The sequence below is a fragment of the Leptonychotes weddellii genome, chromosome 3, assembly GCF_054177405.1.
Source record: "Leptonychotes weddellii isolate Sample4059 chromosome 3, ASM5417740v2, whole genome shotgun sequence".
Classification (NCBI taxonomy): Eukaryota; Metazoa; Chordata; class Mammalia; order Carnivora; family Phocidae; genus Leptonychotes; species Leptonychotes weddellii.
This window is the reverse complement of record NC_138371.1, coordinates 148,441,370-148,468,697: the sequence shown is the minus strand read 5'-3', so window position 1 is coordinate 148,468,697 and position 27,328 is coordinate 148,441,370. Positions and strand designations below refer to the sequence as shown.

At 38.7% G+C, this 27,328-nt stretch overlaps 1 protein-coding gene and 1 pseudogene across 2 annotated transcripts in view; both read right to left on the bottom strand.

Annotated features, from left to right (window-relative positions):
- SCEL (sciellin) overlaps positions 1 to 27,328 on the bottom strand; it is a 732,032-nt gene that overhangs the window by 232,725 nt on the left and 471,979 nt on the right. The window lies entirely within an intron of this gene.
- LOC102750339 (clusterin-like) lies at positions 6,479 to 8,054 on the bottom strand (annotated as a pseudogene).

The following is a 27,328-nucleotide window of genomic DNA, read 5'->3' as shown; positions in this document are numbered from 1 at the left end:
GTATGTGCTCTGGTAAGCGCTGTGAATTGTGCAAGACTGTTGAATCTCAGATCTGTACCTCTGAAACAAATAATGCAATATATGTTAAGAAAAAAAAAAAGAAGAAGAAGAAGGTAGCGGGAGGGGAAGAATGAAGCGGGGGAAATCGGAGGGGTGGACGAACCATGAGAGACGATGGACTCTGAAAAACAGGCTGGGGGTTCTAGAGGGGAGGGGGGAGGGGGGGGTTGGCCTGGTGGTGGGTATTGAGGAGGGCACGTTCTGCATCGAGCACTGGGTGTTATGCACAAACAATGAATCATGGAACACTTCATCTAGAACTAATGATGTAATGTATGGGGATTAACATAAGAATAAAAAAAAAAAAAGAAATTGAAGATGATACAAAGAAATGAAAAGACCTATGCTCATGGATTGGAACAACCAATATTGTTAAAATGCCTATACTACTCAAAGCAATCTACAGATTAATGCAATCCTTATCAAAATACCAAAAGCATTTTCCATGGAACTAAAATAAACAATTCTAAAATTTATATGGAACAACAAAGACTCCGAATAACCAAAGCAATTTTGAAAAAGAAAAGCAAAGTTGGAAGTATCACAATCCCAGACATCAAGTTATACCACAAAGCTGTAGTAATCAAAACAGTATAGTACTGGCACAAAAGTAGACAAATCAATGAAAGATCAATGAAACAGAATAGAAAACCCAGAAATAAGCCCACAATTATATGGTCAATTAATCTTCAACAAAAGAAGCAAGAATATGCAATGGGAAAAAGTCTTTCAACAAATGGTGTTGGGAAAACTGGACAACTACATGCAAAAGAATAAAACTGCACCACTTTCTTATACCATACACAAAAATAAACTCAAAATGGATTAAAGTCCTAAATGTGAGACATGAAACATAAAAATCCTTGAAGACAGCACATGCAGTAATTTCTCTGACATCGGTCATAGTAGCATTTTTCTAGATATGTCTCCTGAGCTAAAGGAAATAAAAGCAAAACTAAACTATCAGGACTTCATCAGAATAAAAACTTCTGCATAGGTAAGGAAACAATAAACAAAACTGAAAGGCAACCTACAGCATGGGAGAAGATGCTTGCAAATGACATATCAAATAAAGGGTTAGTATCCAAAATATAAAAAGAACTGATATAACTCAACACCCAAAAGAACAATCCAATTCAAAAATGGACAGAATACATGAGCAGACATTTCTCCAAAGACATACAGATGGCCAACAGACACAAGAAAAGATGCTCAACATCACTCATCATCAGGGAAATGCAAATCAAAACTACAATGAACTATCACCTCACAACTGTCAGAATGGCTAAAATTAATAACACAGGAAACAACAGATTTTGGCAAGGATGTGGAGAAAAAGGAACCCACCTGCACCATTGGTGGAATGAAAACTGGTGCAGCCACTTGGAAATGGTATGGAGATGTCTCAAAAAGTTAAAAATAGAACTACCCTATGGCCCAGCAATTGCACTACTAGGTATTTACCCAAAGTATACAAAAATGCTGATTCAAAGGGGCACATGCACCATAATGTTTATAGCAGCATTATCAGTAATAGCCAAATTATGGAAAAAGCCCCAGTGTACATCAACTGATGAATGGATAAAGAAGATGTGGTATACACACACACACAATGGAATACTACTCAGCCATAAAAAGAATGAAATCCTGCCATTTGCAATGATGTGGATAGAACTAGAGAGTATTATGCTTAGCAAAATAAGTCAGAGAAAGACAAAGGCCATATGATTTCACTCATATGTGGAATTTAAGAAACAAAACAAACAAGCAAAGGAAAAGAGAGAGAGGGGAAAAAAACCCCAACAGACTCTTAACCATAGAAAACAATGGTTTTCTATGTTACCAGATGGGAGATGTGTGGGTGGATAGGTGAAATAGGTGATGGGGATTAAGGAGTGCACTTGCTGTGATGAGCACTGGGTATTGTATGGAAGTGTTGAATCACTATATTGTACACCTGAAACTCATTTACACTGTATGTTAACTTTATTGGAATTTTTTAAAAACTCATAAACAACAACATTTTATCATTTTTTTTCATTTATTTGTTAATGTTTCATTAAAGTAGCTCTAATACCATGGTAACTCATTCTTAGCTAAAAGATATATTTCAAAAGAAAAAATGCTCTTTTTTTTGAAAGCTAGACAAGGAGCAAGTCAAATAATAACATCTTATGTTTATACAGTATCCTAGGGACACCTCCTTTTCATATACATTTTGTGATTTAATCTTACAAATAGCCACATAAGGTGGGCAATGCAAGCTTTATAACTTGTCTTCTAGCACCAGAACCATCAGAATCTTATGGTTAATACAGTGTTCTTGTACTTTCACTTTAACCCACACTCTGCCTTTTTGAGCATTCATAGCAACTCACATATTCATAGCAACAATCCATCACCATAGATAATATCTAAGCAGTACCAAACAAACATGACATTTTCATTTTCTGCAACATCTTTAAACCAGAAAGGAAGACGGTAAATACAAATTCAGTCCAAAGACTGTAAGACTTAAAGATATAATAGACCTGTCCTCCTCAGGGGAAAATGTCCAAAAATTGTCATTAGCGCATGCCCCAGAGTCTGCTATTTATTGACATGTATGGGTTCATATCCCTTTGCTAAGGGGAGAACTCACGGAAAAAAGTCACCATGGGTTTACCTGGGTATGCTGGTTTGTGGCCTCATTCCAAAGTCAAAGGGGAAGAGTGCTAACATCTCAAAATGTGGGTATATATGAAATAAAGAGGCCATTTCTATTCCTTCTACACCCTCTAGCCCTTGAAGAGAGAGCTTAGACTCTGTTCCATGATGAGGAAATCCTCACAAGATCAGCTTGTCTAGAGAAGGGTACAAAGATAATTAAGACAGCCACTGTTATCCATGATTGGAGCTGGTCTGAGAAACCTAAAACTGAGTGGTTGAGTTTCTCTACCACTTGAGAATATGTGATGCTCCTTATGGCTCTCCAGCCTCATTTACCCTGAAACCTTGAAGGTTCCAGATGCATCATGCTTTCTCTCAATTCACAGGCTTTGCACAAACCTCAATTTAGAAAATCTTCATCTTTATTTGCCTCATTTTTTTTGACACAACTTGATAATCATCTCCTCCAGGAAGCCATCTTTTACAATCTGTGCCCTTCACCACCACCTTGTGTACTCCTGGAGAGTCCTGTATAGTAATCTTTATACCACAGTTCTTACCACACTTGATTGCAATCAGTTTGTCTAGTTCAGCTATGGTACTCTAAATTATCAGAGGTGTTGTCTTATCATCTTTGTATTCCCAAAACCTAGCATAGAGCCTGGCATATAATATACACTGAATGAAAAGGAATGCTTACCCCAACTCCTTCCCAGAACTTCTGATACCTTCCGGTCCCTCGGTTTGATAGTGTATATAAATCTCCTCTCTGAATTACTACATTTAGCTTTAGCTCTACTCTTGCTTATACTCATCCCAGACTTGGCTAAGAGGCTCTTAACCAACCCAGCCTGGTGGGAACCCTCCCCGTCAGAGAAATTTTGTTCTCTAGCCGAAGGAGGGAGACACAAACAGCCCCAGTCTTGCTCCCGGTGCTCCTAACAACACAGCTATCACCAGGCACAGAACAGACTGGGTTATAGTTTGCAGGTTCTTTATAGCTCCCTGTCCACCTAGTTTGCTCTGTTAAAGCAGTCTGGTCAGGCACTCGTCTGGTGCTTTGTTTTGCTTATAGTTGTCCTACTTACCCTGAGCCACAGATAAGTCTGAATAGTCCTACCTGTATTTGCTTTTCCCATTCTCTGCCACCAAGCTAAACATTTCTTTTGCTTTCCTGCGCTTCTAATCAGGTGGTCTTCCATCTTAACTAGCTGTCCTAAGAGCTAATGTGGCCTAGAATTCCTAATGCCATCTCATTCTACCTGCTTCTCTTGGATTGCTTTTGAACTTGGTTTATGACAGCCAGCTTTGAGACCAAGGCCTATACTTCAGATTTTGTTTTTTTTTTTTCACTCATGTTGCCTTTTTTATTCCAAATTCAACTACCAGAAGCATGTCCCCCACTGCTTATATATAAGATTATATAAGCATATTATATAAGAATAATCAAAGTGAAAGGCAACATATGACTATACATTTCTAAGATAAACTGCTCCTAAATGTTCTCCTTAAAGTAATGAAAATTTGTGGGGTGCTGGGTGACTCAGTCAGTTAAGTGTCTGACTCTTGATTTCGGCTCAGTTCATGATCTCAGGGTCTTGAGATGGAGTTCCACATCAGGCTCTGCACTCAGCATGGAGCCTGCTTAAGATTCTCTCTCTCCCTCTGCCCCTCCCCACTCTCTCTCCCTCTCTCTCTCTCAAAAAAAAGTAATAAAAATTTGTATTTTTGTTGATCCTGCCAATAACATTGATAGAATAACTGATAAGCTATTCAGAGGGTCACAATAATTAGGGCCAAAATTAAGCATCTGAAATAACTGGGGAAATTTCTCCACACACTTTCATATGATCACGCCGTGGCCATTGCATTTCACGGCATATCCATTTTTATAAGTCTATTTATGAGTACAAAGAGGCTTACCCACCACTGCTTTGGCCTGCCGCTTGGACTGACGGTTGTTATTTTAACCACATTCCCCTTTAGAAAGAACACAACCAACAGTTCCAAATCCCTGAGGGAACCGTAACTGTTTATACTGAGAAAATTGAATGACATGTCATTTGGAAATTTGTTACTATGGAAGCCACTATTAACTTTTTTGTTTGTTTGGTTGTTTGTTTTTATTTGTCCAGAGTGATCTCTTAAGGCTCAAAGTGTCATACTTTCACCCCAACAGTGAAGGGTTACTTTGTCCCAGGAGCAGAAGCCTATCCTGGAGAAGAGCCTGGACAACTGGACACCAGGAACAAACATACCCTAAAAAGGAAAATATCAGGGCTCAGCCAATGTTCCTGATCAGGCAAAGAACATCATTTTCTTTTAAACACTAATAATGACAATGACTAGGGCCTGCCAGATCTGGAGTTAGAACAACCCAAAGACTTAGCAATTTAAGAACTAGAACTCTTACCTAAAGGTCACTTTTGGAGGAGGGAAAAGAGCCCATTCTGGATGAAAAGTCATGCTCTGGAATAGAAAGGAATCACAAGTGGTTACTTTTTGCCATCCTGCTTCTGACCACTTTTGTCTGGGATATGTGCTTACGTGAGCCATCCCTAACTCTTGAGGGCTGCCCACTTCCTAGTCTGTTCACTCACTCAGGTCTACTTCAAACCCAGCTTAAATGGCTTTTCTTAGATAAGACAGATAATCCAGTTCACTTGATATTTGCCTCAGGCCAGCAATGCTTTTCCCTCCAAATTCAACTCTGCCTCACCCTGATCATCTAGTAATGATCCACACCAGGGATCCTGATTCAGGTCAAGCCTTGATGACACCCAAGAAAAAAACCTTCCAAACCCATATCCTGGAAGAGGATGCTTCCTACAACTGTCAAAAAATTGTTACAACAACAACAACAACATTGTTACAGCTCTGAGATTTTACGAAGCTCTGCAAACTGACAAGTTAGTCTGCCATAATTTTCTGGATAGTGGCAGAAAACACATGACTCTTGGGTTGGAGACAAAAGATCGTGTTATTCATGGCACAGTCAACACCTTGAACTTCATGTTTGTGTTGGTTCCTCTTATCCCTCAAGTTCCATAGGCTACACTGAGCAGCCTAGGCAAATGCTACTTACCCAATGGGTTTGCATCACAGCTGAGATACCCTGAGCTTGAGAAATCCCAACTTTTTCTTACAAGAGATTGGGCTACAAGAAAACCTGTCCAAAGCTGCTCAAGAGGACAATAATGAAAATAATCACTGGACAGCAAACAGATTGGCCCTCTGCTCCGGAGAGAGATATTATCTCTATCTTCTGTTCACTCTCAGACATCTTTGCAAAGATCATCCAGAACAAAAGGCTATCACTACCTCTGCTCACAAGATGTGCAGAAACATGAAAAAGAGAAACCAACAAAGTAATGAGTATTCAATACAAATAGTTCATCCATGGGGCACCTGGGTGGCTCAGTCGTTAGGTGTCTGCCTTCGGCTCGGGTCATGATCCCAGGGTCCTGTTATCTAGCCCCACATCGGGCTCCCTGCTTGGCGGGAAGGCTGCTTCTCCCTCTCCCACTCCCCCTGCTTGTGTACCTCTCTCGCTGTGTCTCTGTCAAATAAATAAAAAATAAAATCTTTTTTAAAAAACAGTTCATCCATTCTCTATTTCTCTAAATAAGCACACAAGCATATAATGACCTCAATAAAGGTCATTTCTGTTCACCAAGAAAGATTCTCATTTTATTTTATTTAAATGTATGTCATTCTTCTTTTTTTCTTTTTCTTTTTTCAGATTACTGGCAGTTTTATTGAGTTAGTGGGATTTCTTCCCATGATTCGTTAACACAGGCATTACAGTGAAGTGTCCAGAGGGAGGAAAGGCTGGGTGAGGGGACAGGAGGGCCTCAAAGCAAGGCCTGGTCACTTGGTGACATGCAGAAATCTCTAAGGGCCTATGGCTCATCTTGGGGGCAACTGAATTCAGACACCCTATATTTGGAGAGGTAATGTTCACATCTCATTCTCCCAGTTCTTTTTGTGGTATTCCTGAAGAGCTTTCTCTGCCACAGTCTCCATAAACTTATGATTGTACCTGGAGACCTTTGGGACCATCACAGTGATGAAGTCAGAATCAAAGAGTTTTGCAACCACCTTAGTGAGTGAAGCCAGAGGGAACATTGGAGTCAGAAGTCTGGGAAGTCATCATAGTTACCTGGAGATAGAATGGGTCTTCACTTTGAGTGAGATTAGCCAGCTGGGACACCCAGATAAATTGCTCATTCAGCTGCTTCAGCAGAGAGGATGTGTTGAACATCTCCTAGGAGGACTGCAGCAGCTCAGGGTACAGCTTGGTGAACTTCTTAGCAAGCTGGAGGGAACTGTTAAGCTCCTGTCACAGCTGGACCTGAGAGGGGTTGTTGGCCAAACAGTCCACTGACAAGATCTCCTGGCATGTCACACTGGTCCTTCATCCTCAGGCACCCTGTGGAGTTGTGACGGATCTCCTTGCACACAGTATGGTCTTGGTTGTCTTCTGTGAATTCCACTGGGTAGTGGTAGGGAATTCTATGAAGGTTGACATCCATGGCCTGTTGAGCCTGGTAAGTCATGTCAAAGAAGGGCTGAAACATGTTGTGGAAGTTCAAGGGTTAATATGCAGGGAAATACATTCTGTTCTGGGTGATGCAGGACTTGGGATTGAAGAAGACAGGCCTCTCCTGGAATGAGCGGAAGGGTGAGTAGTGGAAGTATCCTGCGGCTCACGGGTGAAGAGTCTGTCCTGGAAAATCCTGTCCATGATGCTGGATGTCCAGTTGAAGCTGTCCTGCATGAGTCCAGGGCATGGGTCTGCTGCTGGTCTTCTCCAGCAGGGAGTCCATGCGGTTGCCATTAATCCAGAAGTAGATGGGAGAACTGGTTCAGGAACAACTTAAGCTGACAGCCAGCCATGTGGGAACTGCTTCTTCAGACGTGTGTACAGAACTTCATACAGGTCTGTTTCAGGCAGGGCTTACACTCCTCCCAGAGGGCTACCATGGTATCATTGCACATCCCCTGGGACGCGTGCAGCTTCATTTCAGAATCCTTGGTATCATTTAGGGCATCCTCTTTCTTCTTCTTGGCTTCTTTTGAGTTGCTGAGTAGTGATTTGCACTTCTTCATTTATTTGTTCTATTAGAGCTTTATCTGTTTTACCCCCTTGAGAGCATTTTTAATTTCCTTATTAATGTACTTACTCCCCTGGGTGGACATTTCCTGGAGCTCTGTGTTTGTAGACCGCCTTGTCTCCCAGAACCCATCCATTCTTCCAGGTCAGCAGCAGCCCCACCAGCAGCAGGAGAGTTTTCATCAGGCCTCCCTCTGCAATCATAGAATCCCAGGAGGTCTCAATTAGTGGCACCAATTGACCGTTCGCTGCTCCTGTTAACGCTGGATGGTAAGCATGGTGAGGCACATATTTACAGCACTCTGCCTCATATACAAACCCTTTGGGGCTGGCTGCAAACCTTCATGATTCATGCCCAAAGATGTATGTCATTCTTTCAATAATTGACACTCATTTGAATAAATCCTGCAAAACTCAACAGGTGCCACTTAAGAACTTACCAAATGCTATTAACTTCATGGAAACAATTTGCTTCAAATATCATTCCATCACTCCACACATAGGATTATTGTACAAATTCCTTGATTCTAAAAATCTTTATCCCAAAGACTAAAATGTAAATGACACCAAGTTCTGAGGTTGAAATTAGTCAAAATAAGGAGAGAATGCAGAAAAACTGTACTTAAAGACTGTGCTTCCAACTTTATAATAGACAGTTGATTACAGACTTTGGAGAGCATTTAGACATGGGTCTAAATCACAGAATTAGTTCCACAAGTACTCCCTATCTTTTGTGGCTTCCTTCTTGTAAGTCCCTTGGAATATCTTTTTAAGAATGGGGGCTTTTTCTAAATAAACTAAGTTATTCCAGTGAGATGGCATGAGCAACATTCAAGGAATCCCAAGTATGGTTAAGCAGCATTCTGCAATCTATTCTGGAGAACACCAGTATCTTTCATGACGTTAATAAGTATCCTGCTATCCAAAAAAAAATTCCTTGGTCAAGTAAGTTTTGTAAACTATACATTAAACTGGTTTTTCACTGTAGAATTTTTTAGATCTTCTAATTGGGCTAATATAGTTCTGATTGGGCCAACAAGGTTCATTTATCATTGAACCTACAGTAGGTGGGTCAGGGATCTAATATGAAACATTTCCCAAACTTTTTCACCATGCAAAATTTTTAACACCAGATGTTCTTATTAGAGATGCTAGATGCTTTCTATTAGGGGCACTAGAGTTCCATGGAACATGGTTAGGAAAACTCTGGACCACCACTCTTGGACCAACCCAAGCTAGGCATGAAACAGGTAAAGTGAAGGTATTAAGGTAGTTGGGAGTTATTTTTGCAGAGGATCTTGAATTATATGCTAAGATATTTGAACTTTACTAAGTAGGCAAAGAGGAAATATTCTGTTGACATTCTTTTTATCTATTTGGTATGTTTAGATGTGGTTATTTTAGTAAGAAACATGTAAAAGACTAGAAACTCTACTTTGTAGTGGATTCCTCCACAGAAGAGAAGATCTACAGAAAAGAATTACCTCTATAAATCCTCCAATTTCAAAACTTAACAGCCTTCACTCTAAAGAAGGTATTCTCTATGTCTAAGAATTCCTGTATAGTAGTTTTAATTAATTTTGCTGTTTTTTTCCTGTTCTGTGTTCATTGTTCTTCCTCTCCCCTGAATTCCAGCTCTAGGACTTAATCTTGCAACAGGGACCAGCTAAGACACCAGATACATTCATGAATTGTCTCAGGCTGAATAAACTCACTCTCTAAGTTTTTATCATTGAGGCTTATTTTCCAAAGTTTGATCACAGTCAGGACTATTTTGAATACTCTAACCAAGTTTTCTTCAGGGAATACTTAATAAGTACCTATGTGATGAAGGCTTTGTAATAAGTGTCCAGAGAAATAAGAGGAGGATTTAGACATATTTCCCTTAAAACTTGAGTACACTTTTGGATATTTTGCTTTAAGATCAGATTGACTTAATTTCTTTCAAACTTCAATTGATTTGTGCAGCTAGTCAGGGTCAAATGTATAAAGAACAACTCAGCCCATCAGTCAATGAATATTTATTGAGCTCCTACTACATGCCAAACATTATGTTAGGTGCCAGGGATGCGGCAATGTGCAAGATAGGCCTGGTTCCTACCCTCATAGAGTTTATAAATCTAGTTGCTACTAAAGGCAATAAAATGAGTGTGAAATTTTTATTAGTTATCTCCACTAAATGCTTCAAAAAGTAACTATCATTAGTTATAAAAGGGGATAAAACATATGTGGCACAATATGAACAATTAGTTAATCTGGGAGGAGGGTATATGGATATTCATTTTACTACTCTTCTGATCTTTTTGTTGAGTTGACATTTTTCAAAATAAGACGCTGGAGGAAAGTTTAATAAGAATAAACTAGTCAGGGCGCCTGGGTGGCTCAGTTGGTTAAGCGACTGCCTTCGGCTCAGGTCATGATCCTGGAGTCCCGGGATCGAGTCCCGCATCGGGCTCCCTGCTCGGCGGGGGGCCTGCTTCTCCCTCTGACCCTCTTCCCTCTTGTGCTGTCTCTCATTCTCTCTCTCAAATAAATAAATAAAATCTTTTAAAAAAAATTAAAAAAAAAAGAATAAACTAGTCAGAAAATTTTAAAAAATGTGGAGTCAGATTTCTTCTCTAATCTAATACTTTCTTGTTTAGTTGTAATATTTCGGTGTTCTAGGACTTCTGAGTTGATTATTTCCCTATTAGAGGCCCAAAGGCAGAAGCCAAAGCATTACTACGTGAATAAAAACAAAGACTTGGATTGCATTTTCCCTACCATAGAACATCCTGCTGCAAGTGAACACTGTGGCTCTTAAGTTTGGCCAGCATTTTTGTTAAACATTTTATAAAATAGATCAGCATACCTGATCCATGTCTAAGGAGATGAGGAGAATTACAATGTCCAGGCATGTTATTTGCCATCCTTCACTTGGTATTTCTCAAGCCATTCTCTAAAGCAAGTATATATGCTTCAGTGTGTACAATAACGTATGACAAACAACTAACTCAATGTATCTACTGTACCATGCTAAAATATATAAAGTGGAACCTCCTCATTTTACGATTGGAAGGGACAGAATCAACACCACCTGTAGTGTATCCAAATAAAACAATAAATGTTAAGAGAAAGTATGGGAAGATTTAAGTGGCTTTTAACAATGTCTTCCCACTACTCTTAACCCCAGATCCACCAAATAGATACGATCATTATTTGCATTTTTATTTTCTTACCATTTCCAAGTTGCCAGATACATGTTTGTCTCTGATATGTGATACGTCCAAATGTTCAGCAAGGAATGAATATAGAAGAAAATCAAGTACATGAAAGTGAGGGCCAGTGATAAAAAGGGAAAGGGAGCATGAAGGACTTTAATGGGGGAGTAAATATGACATCAAAGACCTGATGTGTATTCCCAAAGAATAGAAATACAGGTTAACAGGTAAGCGACATTTCTCCTCTATCCACTCATTCAAAAAATATCTTGCATGTCTCCCATGTGCCTGACACAATGCTAGGCAGTGGAGATAAAAGAATACAGGGGCGCCTGGGTGGCTCAGTTGGTTAAGCAACTGCCTTCAGCTCAGGTCATGATCCTGGAGTCCCTGGATCGAGTCCCGCATCGGGCTCCCTGCTCGGCGGGGAGTCTGCTTCTCCCTCTGACCCTCCTCCCTCTCATGCTCTCTGTCTCTCATTCTCTCTGTCTCAAATAAATAAATAAAAAATAAAATCTTAAAAAAAAACAAAAAGAGATAAAAGAATACAATATAGCATCTACTTTTGAAAAACTTAAGAGATTCCAGCTAAGTAATCAGACTAACAAAAGAGAATCCAATGTGCATGGTGGAGATAAGAGAGGTCATAGGTATAATGGAAATAGCAATGTGAGCCTTGGAGTCAAACTCAAAATTAAGTCTCTGTCATTTATAAACAATCACCTTGGCTAAATTACCTAACTTCTCTGAGCTTCAAGTTCCTCATCTGTAAAATGCAAATAATAATGCCTACCTTGTTCTATAACTTTAAGACTTAGGAATAAGGCATACAAGGTATCAGGCACATGCAAGTACTCAAAAAGTTATAATTACAAATACTTCAACTGAGGTTATGTGTATAATGATTAAGGAATGCAAAATTTGCCCCTCCTAAAATATTACAGCCTGAGGAATCCCAAGAGCTATGCTATCAATCAGTATCCTAAAGGAAATTGAGATGTTGAGTAGAATTTAATGGAGGGACTCTAACAGGGATGAAAGCGGGACTAGGGAATCCAACAAGGCATTTTGATTCCCCAAGGACCAGCAATGGAAGAGAGCCATTATCACCCCTAGACCTGAGCCCAGTGAGAGGCGGAGCCTTGGGAGAGGATCATACCCTCTACAGACACACCTGGTGTGGAGGTAACTCAAGAGTCTGATGTCATCAAAGATAACTATTACTTTCGTTCGATAATCAGCTAGCTGATTACAAGTTCATTTTTCCATTCATGTTGCCTGCAAGAACAGAAGTTGCTGGCCAGTTAACACAACAATTCATACTGCTCATTGAAAAATAATGACTTAAAAGTAAGTGTAAAAAAAAATGTTCAGACAATCAAATAACCTAAACAAGCACATTGCTCCAGCTGTGGGTTTAACCCAGCAGAATCTAGGGCACTGTTTTCTGGCTATTGTGCTTTTATTAGTTCAGGTTAACTATTTTAGCCACCCTGCAGTCTATAGTTAAAATCTCCAGGCCTTTTTACTCATGAAATACTGCTGAGCTATGATTCTATAGTAAATTTTTTAACCTAAATTTGACATTTTGCCTTCATCCCTGTTAAAATAGTTTTATTTCAGCACTTCACTTCAACACATTGGCATACTTACATGTTTCATTTAAATTAGCAGCATCTATAGATTTGATAAGCATGTTATTCTCTGTCATTTTCTAAGTTGCTGATAAAAAGGTTGAATGCATGCAATTAAGGATAAGAACAGAGCCTTTGGTACTCAACCATTTAAAAGAATTTGGGCACCTAATATATACCAGGCTCTATATTAATTGCTGGGGATGCAGAAATTAAGAAAGAAGTAATAGAATTTTGGTTAGTGCTAAATGCTACAAAGAAACAAAATACTGTAATAAACTAGCGGCTGGTCAGGGTATCACAACTTTAGATAAAGGGACTAGGGAGTTTTACTGACCCCTAAATGATGCCAGTGAAACTGCCCTATGCATACCCAATGGAAAAGTGTTCCAAGAAGAGGGAAACAGGAGTGCAAAGGTCACAAAACTAAAATGAGCTTGACATCGGCAAAAAAGACAGACAGATGATTTGGCTGGAACAGAATAAGCAAGGGAAGAATAATACTTGATGTGTTTAGAGAGGTGGACAAAGATCAGATTATGTAGGGATCTGTAGTCTCCAGTAAGGAGTTTGAATTTTATTCGAAGTACAGAGACACTTCCTTCTATCCTAGCACTGATCCCACTGATCTGTTTATAAATATAGCTTTAGAACAATAACTTTACTGTATTAACAATCAGCCTAGTAAAAATCAAGAATCAAAACGTCATGGAAATTATTCATGGGGACACAATGAAATATTCTCTGCCAAACAAGAATTTAATCTGCCTGAGAAACCTATTCAATACTTTACATGTCAGGGTTCTGCAAAAGCAATCAGAAAAGAATTTACACAAGCTCCCTACCTTATCTACACATCTACTACATCTGGGCCCATGGATTCTTCCTTGCTTCCTATCACTGTGGATGAATTATCTTCCTTCTGAGACCAACCTCCCATGTGTGCATTCATACCTACCACCTCCCTCTTAATCAACATCACTTCCTCTCTTTTGCATCTCAACTTTTGCCTTTCTATAGATTCATACCCATCAATATTAAACATGAGTAATTTCTCCAATCTTAGATACAAATCTCTCTTAGCCCCTACATCCCTGTCCAACTACTACTTCATTTCTCTTCTAGCTTTTATAGCAAAAATTCTCAAAAGAGTTATCTATATTTACTGCTGTAATTACTCTCTTTTCACTCTCTCTCAAACCCTCTCCAATCAAATTTCTCCACACACAGCTCCTGTAGATCAGCTCCTGCCCAAGTCACTTGACTTCTCTGCCTCACACGTTGTTGGTTGTCCAGGCAACAGCCATTTCTTTTTGTCAACAGTCTTGCTCATATAGCAACCATGTGCTTTAGGGGATGTGGGCCTTTCTCTAGCCTGAGGGTCAGAAATCAAGATTAGTCTCTAAGCCATTCACCACCATTGCCCTTACTGGTACCTGGCTTAGAAAGGACAGGCATGTCACAGTTCTGGCCAGTGGAACCTCAAGGAGGCTTTTGCTCTTATTATAAAGTGAATGTACCAGTTTAACTCTTGTCCTAATGGTGAACATTAAACAGATTCCAATTTAGTCTTAATTATTAATCAGACAGTGACAAACATCTTTTTGCATGTAGGAGTTCTGCTTCCATCCATTTTGTTGATCGGACAGAATTCTGGAAGTCATCTTTTCAAGAATGACTTTTCACTCCCATCTCCATTCCACTGTCCTCTCATATAATGACATATTGCTTATCCTTTAGCCCTCAAATCAAGTTCACTCCCCACTCCCACCACCCATTCTTAATCAGGTTCTCTGGTTCTTCACCTTTGAAATATATTCCTTTCCTTTTGGATACTCATCTCTCTAATAACACAATGGCAAGTATCATTAGTTAATAATATCTATCTCCCCCATAAAATTGTAAGCTCCCCCATGAGGGCAAGAACTTTCTCTGTTATTCTCATCATATTCAGCACTTGTCACAGTGTAGGCACATAATAGGTACTCAGTAATTATTGTTGAAGGTAGGAAAGCAAACAAGCAGAAAGGAAATCCTCTGCACAATAACATATAAAAATGTTTCATATGCAGAAATGTGCTGAATTCAGACATTCTGTTCCTTGTTATGTGAATGAGTTCATTTCATTCAGTTGACACATTAAATAAGTTTTTCTTTATTATTCTAGGTAACAGAAACAAATTCTGGATAACTCGACAAAAAACAGTGGGGAGAGGGATTTACTGGACAAATACTGAGGCATTTCACAGGATCAGTGGTAGAAGTGGACAAAAAAACCATAGGAAGACAGGGCAAAGGCAACTAGAAAACCTCACAGTGCGAGTTCATAGACCTTATCTCTGGGCATTGTCATTAACACAACAGACTTCCAATCAGACCAGTTTGTGTGCTTCTCTCTTACAAGTTTCAAATTGTCAGAAGAGAGAGTATGACTGGCTCAAGTGTGTGTCCATCTACATCTGGATCAATGAACTTGGCTGGAGCTTAGCGGTGCCATGTAGCATAGGTATGGCCACTAGAGGCCTGTTCCTGTGTTTTGATCCATTCCCAGAAAAGAGGAAACTATTGTGAGCACAGTGGCCACCCCAGATGACATCCCCTTTAGATAAGAATAAGGAAGACGTTTATGGTATCCAGTAATCATGCTAGAGCAAGGGAAGGGCCAATTTTGGGGGTCAATTCTGTGAACAAATATTTTAATATAGACTTTTATTTGTATTTATCATTATTTTTATTTATATGTATAGTGATGTGTAATTTATATTTATTCATAATTTAGCCTTTATTATGGAAATTTGCAAACATATAAGTAGAGAAAAAAGTACAGTGACCCCCAATCTACCCATAATTCAACTTTAATAATTGCCAATATTTTATTTTCCTTATTTTATCTTCTCTGTATCCCCAAACTTATTTGCTAGGGTATTTTTAAATAAATGCCAAATACATATTTCACCTTATAAGTATTTCAGTATATATATCTTTTAGGTAAGGAATATTAAAACATAACCATAATAGCATTTTCATTCTGAAAAGGTAACAGTAATTGCTTAATATTCAATGCTATTAATGTATATCCAGTTCTATAAGACTTGCTTTCAGGGCACCTAGGTGGCACATTCAGTTAAGCATTTGACTCTTGGTTTTGGCTCAGGTCATGATCTCAGGGTCATGAGATCGAACCCCATTTCAGGCTCTGCACAGAGTGCAGAGTCTGCTTCAGATTCTCTCCCCCCCTCCCTGCTCCTCCCACTCATGCTCTTGCTCTCTCTCTAAAATAAATAAATAAAAATCTTAAAAAATATATATAAGAATTGCTCTCTGTTGTCAAAAGTTTATAATCTAGAAGGATTGATAAGACCTTTACTTAAGTAACCAAGAGAAAGGAACACCTTAAGAAAAGTAGAGATGAAGTATCATGTGATGGTCAGAGGAGGGATGATAATGGAGACTGAAGAAGTAAAATATATGTTGCAATAGATCAAGACCCCAGAAACAAGTAGGTGACCAAAAAAAGTCAAGAGGATAACCAGAAGCTGAGGAAGTGGAAGATCCAAAATTCAAATCAGCACCTGGGACTAAAGGACTGAAGTACTTAAAGGAACAATGGAAAGTCAAAGCCCATAGCACAGTCTAGAATCAGAAACAGAGGACACAAGACAAAGAAGGGAGACCCAGCTATCCTGATCTCAAATAAGGGGCAAATACAAATCTTCAGTCAATGGCCCAGAGGCTTCAGGTGATGAAACCAAGAAGAATTAAGTCTTGGGGACACTCAGGTAGGATACACGGGTCCAGCTAAATCTACTGTTTACTGCTGGCTTCGCTTCTGATTGTATAGAACTATGATGCGTGAGTTGTTAAATATTTGGACATCACCCCTGATACATGTAATATTTCCATGACGTTGGCCTTTAATGAAAGATATCCTTAGTGCTCAGTCCAGGACTGGAAACAGAGAAGGAACTCAAATATAGTCTGACAGAGCAAATTAGTACATAATTGTTATATTGCTGTTCAGACACTTTATTAAGCTATTTCTAAAGCTATATAGAAAAAACTCATTCATTCATTTACTTTCTTTAGAGCTCCCACTATGATAGTTTTCAGCTACATTGAGAGATTTCTTCATTAATTCAAGTATAAATTGTCTCCAAAAGAATCCTGAAGAAAGAACATTCTAGAGAAATATTTTTTCTCAATATGCTTCAAAAAGTATACATTTCCTAGTACTAGAGGAAAACCTTAAAAGAGAATCTTAAGATTATAACCAAAGTTAACATTGCTATCAACTGGATATTTCTCATGTTTACAGAAACATGAATGTAAAAATCATACATCATAACATAAAATATCTGATGAAAGTATGCCCTTAACTGAAAGGGAAAGTTCCTTTTTTATAAAAAAACCCACAATAGCAGTAATATTTTAGAATTACCTTATTCTTCCATAAATCAAGAATTACTTAAAGATCCTATATCTCTGTCATTTCTAATAGTATTTTGATCTTTCTTATTACTCTTTCAATAATTAAAAAAAAAAGTGGAGCCACTGTGATTATCATTTGTTATTGGCCCAAATATTTAATTCACATTCTTATCTACGTAACTACTAGTCAAAGGGGTTCCTGAGCAAGTTTTATCTTGTATGGGAGGGAGGAGTCAATTAAGCTCCTAAAACACTGTGTTAGAATGAACAAGGCTGGTTAATAATGGATCATTGAATCACTGGGTAGGAAACATCTTTGTTGCATAAACAAGCTTATAAAAATGGAGTGCAGAGTAAGAAATTTGGTTTTCTCTACAAATCGCTGAAGGTCATAATTTAAAATTATAGTAGTCTCCTCAAGCATCCATCTCAGGATTTTTGTCTGGTTTTTTTTCCTGGAAAGCAAATATTCACATTAAATAAGAAAAAAATTTTGCTCTACAATAACAACAATAAAATGCAAGTTGTGATTTCCAGAGTTACTCAGAAAGTTATGGCCACCACCTGTATCAGTTAGAACCCCAGCAAGATATGAACAGATGCGTAATGAGAGAGTTGAATGGAAAGATCTTCAGAAGGGGTGGGCAGGGTTAAGGAAATCAACAAATGAGAGTGAAGCACCCCAAGGCTAAAATAATTGGGAGTCATTATCATCGCTAGATCTGAAGGGGCAAGAGGAGCAAGCAATTATTAGAATGTGAAGAGGGTTATAGCTATATGTGTGGGAGGAGGATAGTGACAAGCAACTGTGGACTCAGGTAGAGGAAAGCAGCCGTGAATTCCTGCAGGGGAACAGGGTGAATAAATACCCTGAACTCCCTCCTTCTGTCCTTCAGATTTCCTTCCAATTCCTCCTATTGGCTGAACCCAAATGGAAGCCAAAGGGCAAGGGAACAAATTGATACAGTCCATAAAGACCAGTGAGAGTAGGATGGAGAGTGGATCTGGAAGGGCAATGGTAAATATCCAACACACATTCTCTTCTACCATTATATCTGCAGTTTGACTAGCCTTACACATTTTTTCAGCAGGTTCTCTCATTCCCATGATGGTCAAATCAAGAAACAATCTAAGAGGTATTTAGGAAGCTCTATCTAGATTCTAACACTATATTAAACTCATAGAAAAATATAAAGAAGTATAAGACATGGATTCTGTCCCCAAGATAAAGCCTATAACATAAATGGGAGCAGGATAATATATATAACAAGTTATAGATTATGAAAAGACTGAAGATTTGGCTTCAGACAAGACCAGAATCTCCTCTAAGGCAGTTTTCACAAGGTAGTGTGTATGAATTTCACGTTTTGCAATTTTTATAGATAATGCAGGAAAAGGACATTGTAGAACAAAGACGTTCTTTGGGAGTAACAGTAACCTAGCATTCTTAGAAGCACTCTAGTAGCAACCTGGAACATTGCTCAGCCTATTTTGTGGGGTACTTGTTCCAGAAGAGAAAAGGAGGCTAAAGAAGGAGAAATTGCCTATTCTTTTCACCCTCTTAATATGTACATTTACCTAAAGAGTAAAGACTGACACAATACTTATTTTCAACATTTGTAGGGCTATCACATAAAAGCTAAACCCAACATCAACTGGTAAAGGCGATTCCCTCCACCCGAAATGCTTTCTTTACTTCCTCGTTGTGCAAATTCCTATTATTCAAGACTTCACTCAAACATGAACTCTACATAGCTTGTCCTGAGTATTCCTGGCAAAACCAAAAATGTGGTGGGAATACAGAGCTAGGAGTAATTGATTCTGTGTGGTGCCATTAAAGACCACGGATTATTTGGGGAATGTGGAAAAGACCAATCTGTTGGCTAGAGCATAGGAGGAAGTGGTACAAATAGAAAGTGAGATTGGGTCAAGCTATAAAAGTTTAAGAAGCATTTTCAGCCATGCCAACAAGGAGCATGATGATATATTATGTACTGAAATTCAGATTTCAGAAAATAATGGAAAGATTACAAAATATTAAGATAAAAATATTGTTGTGGCCTGCAGAGACTAAACCCTTCATTTAGAGAGAACCAAATGTCAATCTTTTCTAATGCCAAGGAAGTTATTGTTATGTAAATCACTGTTGTAGTTCTGTTAGTTGGGGCTTGTTCTCAATGAAAGAGGAGGAGAAAAGTTTTATCTTTAAAAATGGAAATTAAACCAATTTTAAAGTACACAATGAAACTCAACAAAATTGCAAAGTATGTTTTTCTATAATTAACACTTTTCAATGACCCCATTTTCTTTGTTGTCAGTATACAGTGTTCCCAACAATTTGTATTGTATTTTTTTGTCATTCAGTAATATTCAGTGATTCAGTAATATTCATTGATTCAGTAATTTTGTCTTTCAGTAATAGTAAGTTCTCATCATTGGTTAACACTTGTACAAAAAAAGCAAACAAAAGTCCACATGCAAGATGAATAAGCATTTAACACCATCAGAAATTCCTTCCAAGCCAAAATGTAAGCCTAGGATTAAAAAAAAAAAAAAATCCTGGTTGATTTGATCTAGAGTTAGTTCTGTAACCTCAGCTTGGTACTTAGGACAAACTCTGGAAGTCTGTGACCACAAAAACTGAAGCATTTTCTTCACGCTTGACAATATCATCTAGTCTCTGTGGCTGATCTTTCACCCCAATTCCTGTCTTCTGCCTTTGGGACAAAGGTCCTTAATCCCTTTCTGCTAGGACTGGGGTTCTGAGATTGTTGCTGGTCTGGCCACCAGGGGAATGGACCTATTAATAGAGTTCTGCCCCATATTGGGTAAACCTTTGCAAACCGTGATGCCACTTCTAGCCAGATAATCTGTGTATCAACACTGCCATGACAATCCTGCTGCCATGCCCACAAAAACTACCACTCACCCCACCCCCACTCCAACTGCCAACCGCCCTCCATCTGGCTTCCTTCTCTTCCTAATGGCAGGTACCATGAGCTGTCAGCAAGTCCCAGGAAATCAGAGGGCTTCAGTCACTGTCACTGAGCTCACTCACCATTGCTAAAAGTGAAAAACGTAGGGATTTTGTGTTATGGTAATGATCATTAGCATCTAAATGAAGCAAAGCACTAAGGCTAGTCAGGTCTGAAGCAAAATTATAGAAAAGTTGCATATTTCTAAAATCACCAACATTTGTATCTTTGTATGATTTATACCAAATATTGAACCCTTCAAACCCTGCTACTGAAAACATTTTTGCAATGGGAATAACTTTAGTATTAGCTGCTAACCCCTTACATCACAGTTTTTTTTTTTTTCTGGCATATAATTTTTTTTTATTGAGATACAATTCACATACCATAAAATGGACCATTTTAAAAGTATATAATTCAGGGCACTTGGGTGGCTCAGTAGGTTAAGCATCTGACTCTTGACTCTGGCTCAGGTCATGATCTCAGGGTCATGAGACTGAGCCCCACATCGGGCTCCACATTCAGCAGGGAGTCTGCTTCTCTCCATCTCCCATTGCCCCTCCCCCCTTTCTCTCTCAAATAAATAAATAAATAAATCTTTTTTTTAAAGTACATAATTCAGTGATTTTTAGTATATTTACAGGTTTTACAACCATCACCACTATCCAAGTCAAGAACATTTTCTTTACCCCCCCCAAAAAAACTCCATATCCATTAGCAGTCACCCTCCATTCCCTCCTTTTCTGAGCCTCTGGCAAGCACTAATCCACTTTCTGTTTCTATGGATTTGCCAATTCTGGACACTTCATATAAATGAAATCATATAATATGTGGTCTTTTGTGTCTAACTTCTTTCACTTAGCATAATGTTTTCAAGATTCATCCATGTTGTAGCATGAATCAGTACTTTATCCCTTTATATGGCCAAATAATATTCCATTGTATGGATATACAATTCTTGTTTATACATTCATCAGTTGATCGACAACTGGGCTGTTTCTACTTTTTGGATATTATGAATAATGCTGCTATGAATATTTTTGTATAAGCTTTTTTATAAGCATGTTTTCAATTCTCTGAGGTATATACCTAGAAATGGAATTGCTGGATCATATGATAACTGTCTGTTTAACTTTTTGAGAAACTATCAAACTGTTTTCCGAAGTGTCTACACCTTTTTACATTCCTACCAGCAATGTATGAGGGTCCCAATTTCTTCACATCCTCATCAACACTTACTACTTAAAAAAAATTATTATTATAGCCATTCTAGTGGATGTGAAGTGGTTTTGATTTGTATTCCCTAATAACTAATGATGCCATTTAAAAATAATAATAATAAAAATTATATAGTGTTGTTCAAAACATCTGTTTCCTTGTTGATTCTCTGTCTGGATGTCTATCCACTGCTGAGAGTAGAAAAAAAATAATAGGTGTTATTTCTGTAAAAAAAAAAAAAGAAAGAAAAACAGGGGTGCCTGGGTGGCTCAGTCGGTTAAGTGTCTGCCTTCAACTCGGGTTATGATCCCAGGGTCCTGGGATTGAGCCCCACATGGGGCTACCTGTTAAGCTGGGAGCCTACTTCTCCCTCTGCCCTTCCTCCCTGCTCATGCTGGCTCGCTCTCTCTCTCAAATAAATAAAATCTAAAAATAAATAAATAAATAACAAATGCTTTATATGTTAACATCAATAACGTATTTTCCAAAACTGAAAAATGAGAAGAATGGCATTGTTTTATATTTTGGCAAATCTCTAAAATATGGCTTAAATAGATAAGAGTTGGATTCTTATATCTGCTTCTATATTTAATCTGTTGTAATATGTTGTTGTGGTTGAAATATAAATCTAGTCTCAACTAGATATACAGTTAGAGAAGGGAAGAGTATTTTTTAAATAGCCTTTTGAGATAATTGTACATATTCTTCAATGGTAACTACACCAAAACTGGGCAGTGATTAGTTTTTAAAAGTTAGTTGCAATATCGAATCTAAAACCATACCAGTGATTTTTTCATTCTCTGTCATAAAATCTATTGGTTTGTCTTGGTCTTTGAATGGATTTTTTCCCATGATTTCATAATATCCTACATTGGTCATTTTGCAAATATTTGCTCACTGAGCTATATAGACCTTCCAAATGTTGACACAGTTCATTGTATAATTTTTTAAAAATCACATCCATTAATTTCATCAATAATCTCATTAGAAAAATCTTATTTAAGTGTTAGGATGTTGATGAGCTGACAGATACAGGTTTTTCAAAATTCTAATTTTATCATTGGCAACAAAAACTGTTCTTTCCTAAAGGACAAATTCACTTCATTCACTTTCAAGATAGTGTCTGCCAACTTGTTAAAGCTCAAAAATCATAGTTTGTCAGTTGTTGTTTCAAGTAAAAATGATGTGTAGGGAGGGGAGGCAGGAATAGCTAGTTCAGCTTCCAATTCAAACAATTATGTTTGTGTTTTGCACATTTTGATGTGCAGTAGGTTTTATTTGTACTTCCCATTTCCTCACACTGATTCTTAAAAGCTATGTACTTAGGGATCAAGATTTAATAAACTTAGTATTTTTACTGCATCATTAAAGATATTCTTAGATGAAACAGCTTTCTTTAATTTTTTTTACAAGTATGTGGGTAAAGAATACAATGATTACTATGTACTCCTGACACAGTTCAGTGCCACTGCCTTGATTTGTGCTGAGGAGCAGTGTTAGCCATTATGACTTTTGTATCATCAGTGCAAATGTCACTGTGGTGAAAACATCTTAGTATTACTGTGAAAATAGTTTTAACCTTGGAGACTTAGCTGCAAGGATCTCAAGGACTCCAGCTGTCCACACTCTAAGGAGTGCTGCCCTAGGCAGCCATTGAGTTCTCTCTGGAATAGAATATTCTTAATGAGCTATTGATATTTATGCTATCAAGAACATTGAGAGAGGCTGCTGGGAAGATGGCGGAGTAGGAGGACCCTGGGCTCACCTCTTGCTGTGTGGCCACCTAGAGAGCACCCACATTGGCATAAATAACCCAGAAAGCATCCCCAAAACTGGCAGAACAGACTCTCAACAGCCCGGCATAGACAAGAGGCCACAGTGAAGCAGATCTACCCCCTCTGATCGCTCTTGGCAAGATCCCATCAAAGCAGTTTCACAAGCCTGGCAGAGTGCGCACAGTCCAGACAAGGGCCAGCACCACTCCAAAGTGAGTCCTGCTCCAGGGAGAGGGGAAGATAACCACACACCAGTCTGACTGTGATCGCAGCAGTGGGCTGAGGGCAGGCAGCAGGTCTGACTGCAGGCCCCACCCACCAACAAAAGCTTCTCAGGAGACAACACAGGGAAAGTGCCAGCAGTTTAGTGCTACTTCATCTCTGGCAAACACCTGGTCTGACTCAACTCAAGTCCAAGGCAGCTCCGGACTGGCCCACTAACACCACAGGCACCAGACTTTGCCCACAACAGGCAGAGAGCCATCACAGGCTGGACTGAAGGCAAACACATCCCAGGCACAACGGTAGGACACCCCTGTAGCAACACACATAGGAGACACCCCCTGAAGCACCAAGTTCTGGTGTAAAGGAGACAATGTGCTGCAGGACCTCTTCTTCATAAAGCCACTACTTTCAAGTGTGGGAGACATAGCTGACTTTCCTAACACAGAGAAACAGAGATGGCAATAGACAGAATGAGGAGACAGAGGAATATGTCCCAAATGAAAGAGTGGAACAAAATCAGAACAGGAGACCTAAGCAAAATGGGGATAAGTAATATGTCTGATAGAGAATTTAAAGTAACGCTCATAAAGATACTCATTGGACTTGAGAAAAGAGTGCAGAACCTCCATAAGGCCCTCCACCAAGAGATAGGAGATGTAAAAAAGAACCAATTAGAGCTATTGAACTCACTAAATGGAAATAAAAGTAGACCACCTGGAATAAATAGCAAACAAAGGAAGTAGAAGAATGGATCAGCCACCTGGAGGACAGAGTAATGGAAAGTAATCAAGCTGAGCAGATGAGAGGGGAAAAAAAATATGCAAAATGAGAATAGACCCAGGGAACTCAGTGACACTGTCAAGCATAACAGTAGCATGATAGGGATCCCAGAAGGAGAAGAGCGAGAAAAGGGGGCAGAAGATTTGTCTGAAGAAATAATAGCTAAAAACTTCCTGAATCTAGGGAAGGAAAGAGAAATCCAGATCCAGGAGGCACAGAGAGCCCCCAACAAAATCAACCCAAAGAGGTCTGCACCAAGACACAAAGTAAATAAGGTGGCCAAAAGTAGTGATAAAGAGAGAATTTTAAAAGCAGCAAGACAAAGGAAAGCAGTGACATACAAGGGAAACCCCATACGGCTATCAGTGGGTTTTTCAGCAGAAACTATGCAGGCCAGAAGAGTGGCATGATAAATTCCAACTGCTAAAAGGAAAAAATCTACAGCCAAGAATACTCTATCCAGCAAGGCTTTCATTTAGAATAGAAGGACAGATAGAGTTTCCCAGAAAAACAAAAGTTAAAAGCAAAACCAGCCACGTCCCTGTCACACATGATGCCATCGGCCTGTGGGTCCCAAATTCACAGTCCAGCTACCCTCCTGCCTGAGTCAGCATGCAGGGCCTGCCACCTACTCAATGCCAAGTCAACATGCCTTCACCTCAGATTGCCCAAGGGCTCAAACTGGCACTCTTCCCCTCAAATTCCAGCCCCTGTGCTCAAGTTTGTGCACAGAAGAGGGCATTATTATAACAGCAGAATGAAGCAACCCAAACAGTGACACTATTTCTGTGGAATATAGAATGGATAAAAGGAGTGTGCTATGCTGAGATTTCTCCAACAAGCACATCAAAGAACAATACATACAGCATGATTCTGGTTAGTAAAAAAAAAAAAAAAAAAACCTGGGAAGAATAAAACAAAATGAAATCAGAGAGGGAGACAAACCATAAGAGACTCTTAAGCATAGGAAAGAAACTGAGGGTTGCTGGAGGGGAGGTGGAGGGGGCAGATGGGATAACTGGGTGATGGGCATGAAGGAGGGCACATGATGGAATGAGCACTGGGTGTTCTATGCAACTGATGAATCATTGAACTCTACCTCTGAAACTAGTAATACACTATATGTTAATTAATTGAATTTAAATTTAAAAAAGGAACCCCCCAAAAAAACATTGAATATGAGAATACTTTGGAGAGAAGTGGATTCTTTAAGTAAGCTCTAGAATTTAAACTCCCAATTTTCTCACCTATTCTTTCACCTCCTTTCCTACAGACACTACCCAAGTTCAGACACCTATCACTTTATGTGTAGATAACTCCCTGGACTGCTCACTGTTCTCTCTGCCTCCAAAGCCTCCTTTCTCCAAATGTTCTTCTACACAAACTGCTGCAGATTATTATTCCTAAAACCCATTTTGATCTCTTCATGCAGAAATTTATAGTGACTTTTTCTGCCTACCAAATAAAGTCTAAATGCCTTCATTTGATTGTCAGCATTCCCCTTGTTCTGGGTCCAACTTCCAGAGTGTTTTCCCCACTTTTTCTCCATGCATTCCAACCTCAGAACATATATTGCACTTTCCAACTTGTACTGCATTTGTCTGAGCCTCTACACCTTCCATGTCTGGGACAGTTCTCCACCTTTTAAATTTTCACATATGGCATCTACTTCCCACTAAAGAAGCTGAAAAGGATGGATACTTGTTTTCCCAAGAAATGTGCTAGTTTGGAAATGGGTACATGAACAAGGCTCAGCCAATCATCAGGATCAAACTCTAGGATTTTGAATGTAGAGCTAGTGACATAAAGAACCAGAAAAGAGGGTGAGGTAGAGATTCATTTGGCAGTATTGGGATAGGACAATGAAGGACATTGGAAGCTATAGTAGCATCCAGTATCCAGGTGCCACAGTGGTAACAGTGCCAGCACCAGCAGCATCTGGGAATATCTGGTGGTATCAGTGGCATCTGAGCTGCAAGCTATACAGCCCAGCTCTTCACATCCCCTGGGTGAAACTGGCTGGGGGGTTATGGATTATGTTATGGCTTCAACACATGAATTTTGAGGTGACACAATTCAGTCCATAGACAGCACAATATTAAAAAATGTTTCTAGGTCAATCTAACTATAGAATAAAAATAATAAATGATAATCATGTTATATTTCATTCATATAAGCTAAAGTTCTAGCATCTGGATGTAATTCTTTAAAAAAACATTAAAATATTGAGACTTTAAAATACTGAGACTTTTAAGATATTGGGGAAAATTCTGTTTAGTATGACAGAGTTAGAAAATCAAGATTTTGCAATACCTAGGAAATGGTTTCTAATATTACCAGAATGGAAGGCTGTTAGGAGAACAGGATATTCCCCAATGCCCAAGTATAACCTCCCAGATTATAAATTCCAAAGGGCAAAATGTACCTTTACAATGTGAAGATCTGGAAGTTGCCATTGAACTTAACAATCACACTAAGTATCATTAGTAGTGGGACAACCTGACATTATATACTTCCTGATTAGATGTGAAGTCACATTACATGTGTTGTGAATGAAGGATTCTTGACAAATAGGTTTAATCTGAATTTAATCAAGTCTAGGCCTAAATTTCAGTCTACATGAAATACAGGGAATAAAGGAACAGGTTAAATAACATCATGGGAAGCAATCAGGATATAGAATATACTGTATAAGACAAATGTCCTGGACCCTTCAAAAATTCATGAAAGAATGGGTTGCAAATTGTTCTAAATTAAAAGAGATGACCACCAAATTCAATATGTCAAATTTAATACTTTAAAATGTGCATCTATAAAGGGCATTTGGAGACAATTGGGAAACTTTAAATATGGAGTCAGTATTAAATAATGTAAAATTATTATTAATTTTCTTGGGTGTAATAATGGCACTGGGATTAAGTAGAACATTCTTATTCTTAGAGGTTGTATGATGAAATATTAAGGGGTGGAGTTTCATATGTCTACAAATGACTTTTAAATATTTCAGCAAGAAAATTAATGTATGCATGTATATAGACAGAAATATTTTAAAATTTGGCAACATGTTAATAATTGTTGAATTAGGGTGCCTGGGTGGCTCAGTGGTTAAGCGACTGCCCTCGGCTTGGGTCATGATCCTGGAGTCCCAGGATTGGGTCCCACATCAGGCTCCCTGTTCGGCAGGGAGTCTGCTTCTCCCTCTGACCCTCTCTCCTCTCATGCTCTCTCTCACTCTCTCTCTCTCAAATAATTAAATAAAACCTTTAAA